An 8,539-nucleotide genomic window follows, 5' to 3' on the forward strand; every position below is an offset into this window, starting at 1 on the left:
CTAGGTTTGAATTCTATCTCTACCAATATCTTCTGTGATCTTGTACTAGACACAATATCTCTGTGCCTCAACTTCCTCATTTGTAAAGTGAGAGAGTTGGAATAGATGACTTCTATTGGTCCTCCCAAATTTGAATCTATTCCATTCTACCATTGATCTTTACTGTGCAGCCTTGGGTAAATCCCTTAACTTCAATATGATTCTAGTCAATCTCTAAGACTTATCTATTCAATCATTTGGGATCTCTAAGTTAAAGAAGTTCACACTAAAACAAATAAATAAACAACTAAAACAGATTAATATAGTGGTTCCTACCCTGGCATCTATGGACCTTGCCTTGGGTAAGTCACTTAAACTCTGCCTCAGTTTCTTCAGTTATAATAGCACCTAATTCATATGGTATTATAAGGATCAAATAATAGAATATGTATGTAGTTACAGAAAATAGTAGGAACTTAATAAATGCTCTGTCTCCCCCCTACCCCCACAAGTATTGATTACTTAACTTCTAAATGAAATTTAGCACTTCCTTCTATTGTGAAATTTTCTTTTAAAAAATATTCTGAGAAAGTATTCATAGGCATTGCTAGAACACAAAAGTCCATGAGATCGAAAAAAAGAAGTTAAGAACTCCTGTTCTATTATGCCTGCATGAAAGTGCTCATTAACTTATTACAGGAAAGAATCTATTTCAGGTTATTTTTCTTTTAGCTTCTTGGGGGAAATTATCAGCACATACAGAAAGCTATGCCATCACAGGAAGTCTAGGAAATTAGGGAATTCCAGTTCTAAAAGTAAACAGGCATTTAGCCAAAATTAACCTGAACTAAGTTAAGTCATTATCTTGGATTTTTTCCACCAATAAAATAACCAAACAAATTGCTTTTCCCTCATCATTCATTTTCATTTTTTGAGAAAATTACTAAGTACTTACTGGGTTAAGGACAAAAAAGAATATAATCTCCCTGAGAGCAGGAACAATTTATTTCCTCTCTTTTTATCCCCAGTGACTTGAACAGTATTTGACCCAAAGTAGTCACTTAATAAATATCTATTGATTAATTATTGAGCAGTGAATGCATAGCACAATTCTGCTCCCTATAGTGAATAGTAAGTAAGGTGAGAGTGGATGTATTTATTGCCAAAGGCCTGGGAAAAATATCAGTTAAAGAAGAAGGTGAGGAAGAAAAGTACCGAAAAAGAGGAGACAGAGCAGTTTGGAAGGAGAAAAGCTACCTGAGGGAGGTCTCCACTCCTTTGCTTTTGCCCCCTGAAGAATTCGGCTCCAATGGATCTTTTTCTCTAGTAAGGATTTCACTCTGTTCGTGAGGAGGCCAAAAACAAGGCTCCTTATAAAAGGGAGGAGAGTTTCCCATCTGGGAGAAAGCAAACAGAAGTACAAAAGCTAAATGACCAGTATCCTAGGCTCAGAGGATTATGGAGATGAAAGAAAATCTTATTGAACCTGGCATTTTACAAATGAAGTGTGTGACACCTGGAGAAGTAGAAGTAGCAAGTCTGGAGGTCAAGAACTCTTTTGTGGAAGTGGAAGAAGAGATTCCAGCCAATAACACAGACAAAATAAAGGAAGTCAAGATGGTGCATGAGTCCAGTTTGGCAATGGATGTTCAGCAGAGAGAAAATGGGACAGCTGTGATGGCAGCATGGGCCAAGTTGCAGGCAGATGCTCAGACCAACTCCAAGGATTTACCCTGGCAGAATCACGAAATCTTGAGGAGGCTGTTGTACATTTTCCAAAGAAGACTAAGTCTGATATAGATTCTTCAACACCTCAGAAATCTCAGAATGATGAAGTTCCTTCTATGCCCACCCCTCTGCCTCCACTGCATATCTTATCCCGAAATATTCTGCAGAAGCACATTCTATACAAGAGACTTTTGGAGCATGTGTCACCTTCTGAACAAGACACTTCTAGCATAGAAGGAAAAGACCCAGTGGTTAAAAATCAAAACAAAAATTTTAAGTGAAGAAGATTCTCTAGATGAAAGTCAAACAGTGGCCAAAGCAGCATACACAGTGACAAAAAAAGAAAAAGAAAAGAGACACAACAAAGACCACTCTTGTCCAGACAGCCATCATGGCATCCTGGAGCAGACTCATGGCAACAGTGAAGTCCAAGGCTGTATAGCCCATGACCATATCTTCTGAGTCTACTAGGTCTGAGCAATCAGATTTACCACGATGGCGTATAATACATGGTGAAGTTTTTCCTAACAATGTCTCTGGTTCAGCGCCTTTGAAGTTCCATGGTGGGCAGACCTGAGTGCCTGAAAATGATATATTAATCCCTCTCTTATTCTTGCCTACCTGCTCTTTCCCACCCCCAGAAGTAGAAGACAATTGGTTGTGCCCCAAATGTGTCAACAGGAATAAAATCCTGATGGACAATATTCTCTAACCACAAAGGCAAGACTACAAGACTGTTTTTCACTTCCTCAAGATACTGGCTTATAAATGTGACTTTTCTTTCTTCAACTTAGATTTTCTTTCCCAGTTAGTCCTAGTTTTCATTAGGAAACAGTTCCATACATGCAGGCATTTGGGAAGGATAGAAGAGACTTTACAAATCAACAAGGTACAAAGGACCTGACATTGCAACCAAGTTCACATATTACATTGTTTTAGTCAGCAGCTGAGGATAGAGAAAGGTGAAAATCTTACAACCAAATAAAATTTAAGTCTATCCATTACTTGTCCATCTTCTCCTGTCTCCTTTTGCTAAACCTCCAAGACTGACATGGCTATGAATTCCTTTAAAAAAAACAATCAAAGATAATCAAATTCTTTGCATTTGTTGAGATAATAACTATGGTCACATATGCTAAGATACAATCTCAATAAAAATTGTTGCTGAATTAAAAAAAAAGAGGGTGAGACATTCAATTTAGATCAATGTATACCAAGGAAATAATATAAAGACTAACAGACTGCTTTCTGTGGGGGGTGGGGAGAGGGAAATGAGATTAGGGAGAAAATTGTATAATTCAAAATAAATAAATTTAAAAAGAAAAGAAGAGAGGATGAGAGAAAGTCTTCAATAACTGATAAGACTTTCGTCCCTTAATTCAAGGCTAAATGATTTGTTGTCTTGTTCATTTACTCATATATAAAAAAGATAGAAGTAAAATACATCATTGAAGACTCATATAATTGGGTAAAAGAAGAAAATTGATCTGGTAGTGGTGGGGGAGATAACTCATTACAATTTATGTATTAAATTGCTATTCACAAAATACTGAAAGAACCAGAAGTTATCTAAGTTATCTACAAAGTCAAAGATAAGAACATAAATTGAAAGGCAACTATAGGATGAGCTATATTCATAGAGAATACCCAATGGGGAAAGGATTACTAGATTCATAAAAATTTAGTAAAAGTGAACAATAACAATTCTATTGTCTTTTGTATTTATATCATTTCTGTCTTCATGTGTCATCCAGGTCAAGAAAGGTAGTCCAAATACTGGTAATATCTACCATGCCCATTTCTGAATGAATAAGTTTTTGAACAGTTTAGATTAAAACTAGCTCTCTGTAATAATTACAGCTGGAAATTTCAATCATAGATAATCATTTATGTAAATTACATCTAGTCAGACAATGTAAAAATGAGAATTGAGGCAAGTTTATTCTAACAAAAACTTCTTAGAAAAAAAAATTCAGTTTGGTGATTTCTGGGAAAGTTTAAGTTGAGGCATCCACATTAATGACTCACATTGACCAAAGTCATTTAACACCGCATTCATTTTGGTCATGTGGACAAAGATATGTTAAGAAAATCCCAATATTTACAAATGTTTTGGGAATTGATATTTGTGAAAACATATTGTGACATGACTCTTATTCAAAAATCAATGGCTCCAGGACTGACTACAGGATAAAATACAAAGGTCTTGCATTAAAATGTTCCATAATCAGGCTTTCATTTACTTTTATCTATCTTATTTCATATTACATTACTCCTTTTTCATGCAATCTCCAAATTCTAGTTAAAAATGACTTGGTAATTATTTCCAGTCTAGGACATTCCATTTCCTGCTTTCATGCCTTTGCAAAAGTGATCTCATCTATAGTCACTGGCTGCATGAGATATTCATCTCACAGTTCCCAGCATTTTTTTTATTAACCCTCATGCCTGGAATTATCTACCTCTTCATCCCTGTCTCCTGGATTCCCTGGTTTCCTTCGAGTTCCAGCTAAAATTCAGTCTTATGGAAGGTTTTCCTGGTTCCTTTTATATAGTGTCTTAAAACTGAAAGTATTTCAAATTTATCCTATACATCTCTTGTTTGTACTTAAGTTGTTTGTAGGTTCTTTCCAATTGTTAGTTTTTTCAATAGCAGAGACTTTTTTAATTTTTTTTTTATCCTCAGAGCTGAGCAAAGTGCCTGGCACATAATAGAAGCTAAATAAATTCTTGTTGACTGGCTAGAATGCACTCCCCTTCTCCTCTACCTTGTAGAATTCTGTATTCCTTCAGAACAAACTCAAATGCTGCCTTTTAAATGTGGCCTTTCCTGATCTTCTTCCTTTTTTGCACTTCTCCCTCTTTTGCAAGTCATTGTATAACTTTGTATATATTTTATAAGTATTTACTTGAGTACAGCTCATACAGCTGGAAGCAAGGATATACTGGTAAATACTTAAAAACTGAGTCTGTGAAAAAAATGTCCTCATGATATACTTCTGAATTTAATCTGTAGTAGTAACATTTACTATTATCCTTTCTTAGGTATAGATAACCAAGAAAACAAGAAATCAAGCTCTGATTTATAGCCTTTGCTGAGTTCCAAGGTGTAAAGTTCACATTGAAAATTATACAATTGAGTTGTCTCCAGAATACCCTCAACTCTCAAGTTCCTTTAGAGTCACCTGTTTCACTATTGTCTGGATATCCTCAAATAACATAACAGCATTTAAAGCATAATTATTTACTGAATTTAATTTAGTTGAACTTAAAATTACTTCTTGTAGATTTTCACAAAATGAACTTCTTGTTGAGAACTGAGATATTTCATTTCTACTAATATGGAACATAATATTCTTCATTCTTCCTCACTTCAATATCCAATATTCAATATTCTTATTGGTTTTACTTTATTTTATTTTTCACTATTACTTTCATAACTATCTTTTTCCATTTATGAGACTATAACTCTAGTTCAGATTCTCTTTACCTCTTACATGACATTGTTTCCATCAAATGGTTCTTCATCATAAACTGCAATCAGGGGTGGCTAGGTGGCTTAGTGGATAAAGCACCAGCCTTGGAGTCAGGAGTACCTGGGTTCAAATCCGGTCTCAGACACTTAATAATTACCTAGCTGTGTGGCCTTGGGCAAGCCACTTAACTCCATTTGCCTTGCAAAAAAAAAACTGCAATCATTTTATCACTGGAAATTACATCCAGGGTAGCTAGGTATTGCAGTAGATAGAGCACCAGCAGTGGAGTCAGGAGAACTTGAGTTCAAATCCAAGCTCAGATACTTAATAATTGACCTAGTTGTGTAACCTTGGGCAAGTCACTTAACCCCATTGTCTTGCAAAAAAAGATGAAGAAGAATCAGGAAATTACATTCAAAGAGAGACATTATCATGTGCTTTGCCTCCACACCTTCCCATCTGACCCATAGCTGAAATATTACATATTTTTTGCCATAAATGTTGTCTTCCCCATTAGAATGTGATCCCCTGGCAAATAAAATAATTTTGTCAAAGTTTTGGAGGTAAATTATAAGCAATTTTATCAATCACAGTCAGCAGGTGATTATTAAAAAAAGGACTCCCTATCATTTCAATGCTCAAAAAAAAGAACTAGGTGGTCTCCCTATCTCCAGTCTTTTCCCTTTTCTAATCTACTCTCTAAATAATCACCAATTTAGTTTTCCTAAAGCATTGGTCTTATCACATCAATCCTCTATTCAAGAAACTTGAGTGATTTCCTTTTGCTCTTGGGATAAAAATTAAAATTTCTCAGCATGGCAGCTAAAGCCAACAATCTAGTTTCAATCTATTTCCCCAAACTGATACCCCTTGTTTCTTCTACCTCCTTGCCCCTTATAACTTGCTTGCGATTTCCCCGTATTTGATGCTGCATCACTCTCTTTCATGCCTGGAAAATTCTCCCTCTTCACCTTTGTCTCTTAGAATCCCAAACTCTCTCTAAGGTTTAATTTAATTATTCCTCCTATAAGAGGCCTTTCCTTTTATGAAAGAAAGGTACTCTCAAGGAGAAATAAAAGACTACCACCATCACCACCTTGATCACAAGTTCCCCTTAGACCTTGATTGAAGCCCTGAAACCAAAACCCTTGAAAATAGAAGTGCCCCTCTAATCAGCAGACTTGTTTACAACCAGCCCATTCTTCACAGTTATCAAGGGGAGAAATTGAAAAACAATAAACCCCTCTTTCACCTCCACCACCAACTGTTGACTACCTCCACCAAAAGGCAAATATGCACATAAGACTTGGCAATGGTAGCACTCCTACCCCAAGATAACTGGTCCTGCTTTCAGCACTCTTAACATCATCACTGGGGGAAGCAGCTTCCTTGGAGAAGAGGCCAGCTATGTCTACCAAATGCCAAACAAAAGTTTGGAAAGCCAGCCTTCTTGAAGCTGCAAGGTATCCAAAGGGAGAGTCAGGGCACCATGTATCAGACAAGTCAAATCACCACCACCAGCATGACTTTCATCTCACTTCAGGCTGTGATGATGATAGCCTAGAACTCTAAACCCAAGATCCTTTGGTATGATAATGCTTTAAGTTCAGTGCCTCTAGAAACAACTCTACTAGAGCTAGGTGACAAGCAAATCAAAGTTGTGTGATCTCTGGGAAGAAAACTCTGAGAAGTTACAGTCTGATAACTACTCCTGCAAGTGTTCCAGCCATAGATAGTAATTGAGGTCTCATAAAGGAAAGTTCTTGCCACTAAAATCCTTGACACTATCAAATGGTTCCACATCAAAAACTAATATCATTTTATCATTGGAAATTAAATTCAAGGAGAGACATTACCATGTACTTTGACTCCACACCCAAAGGACCATGAAACCTTCCTATTTGATCCATAGTTGAAACATTCCACATTTTTGCCATAAATGTTGTCTTCTCCATTAGAATGTGATTTCTTGGCAATTAAAATAATCTTGACAAAGTTTTGGGGTAAATTATAATCAAATTTTATCAATTACAGTCAGCAAGTAATAGCAAAAAAATGACTGCACATCTCGAGGATCAAAAAGAAATTAAGTTCATTTCTTGGTGTTTATATGGCCTTGGATAAGAGATGTACCAGCAGATGACAATCAGTTCTGATTAGTTAACAATTAATGAGGGGTGGACTTTACAAAGCTAAGTGAGTTCACTGCAATGAGGAACTGGAAGTAGCATTATCTTTAAACCCAGAACACCCTGAACCTTGGGCAACCCATACAAAAGGATCTATCTCCATCCAAGCTTGTGTTGAATTTCTCTTAGACTAGAAATTTCTTGTAAGGTTGAGAGTGGGGTCAGACAGAACAGAAGGTTAACAACCTATGAGAATAATAGGAAAAAGGGGGCACTCTGGATTTCCCCAGGTCATGGTTATTAATAATCACCTTGAGAACAAAAATTGTCTTTTTTTTTAAATATACCCCTAGCTCTTAGCAGTATTTGTACATAGTTGTTGTTATTGTTTGTCCTTCATTCTTGAAAAGGACCATGAAGCTGGGGATCTGATACCATGACACTGCTGGCCACCTCCACCAAAAGACAAATAAGCACAAAAGCCCTGACAGTGGTAGCACCATCCCCACTTCTACTGCAAATCACTGGTCCTGCTTTATACACAAGTCTAGCCTAGCCATCACCACCAGGGGAAGAAGTTTCATTGAAGAAGAAGTCAGCTATCCTACCAAATGCCATACACAGGACAGGAAATCCAGCCTCCTTGAAGGGGAAAAGGACCCCTGAGGGAGAGACATATGAATTAGATTTTTGAGGGAGGGCTGTGCAAAGTGACCAACCTCACTTTCTCTTCGGGAGTCATCTGGGTCAATATAAATCAGGGCAATTGGAGATGGCACTAGAAATAAGGCAATACAGGTTAAGTGACTTGCCCAAAGTCACATAGCTAGTAAATGTCAAATATCTGAGGTCAGATTTGAACTTAGATCCCCCTGACTTTAGCGTTGGTATTCTATCCACCTATCCACTGCACCACCTAGCTCCCGCTTATTCAGTAAGCACTTAAATGCTCCATTCATTTATCTGTACTGTTGCTATGGATTGCCCCTTCAAAATCATTCTGCATTTTTGTCCATATTTTGGGTTTACTTACATATATTGTTTCCATGCAATAGAAGTTAAACTCTTTGAGGGCAGAGAAACTTTCTTTTTTATCTTTGTATCACCAAGAATGAACACAGTTCATTTCTGCTTGATAATACATAGGTAGAGATGTGTGAGTAAAAATATTAGTTTAAAAAATGGATTTCATTTTCCTTAGCACACACATATATTCATTTTAGAGTA

At 36.6% G+C, this 8,539-nt stretch overlaps 1 pseudogene; it reads left to right on the forward strand.

The window, feature by feature from the left end:
• The first annotated feature begins 1,479 nt into the window (after nt 1-1,479).
• On the forward strand, nt 1,480-2,419 carry LOC141500887 (developmental pluripotency-associated protein 4-like; annotated as a pseudogene).
• Nucleotides 2,420-8,539: the final 6,120 nt, after the last annotated feature.

Source organism: Macrotis lagotis, chromosome X, assembly GCF_037893015.1.
Source record: "Macrotis lagotis isolate mMagLag1 chromosome X, bilby.v1.9.chrom.fasta, whole genome shotgun sequence".
Classification (NCBI taxonomy): Eukaryota; Metazoa; Chordata; class Mammalia; order Peramelemorphia; family Peramelidae; genus Macrotis; species Macrotis lagotis.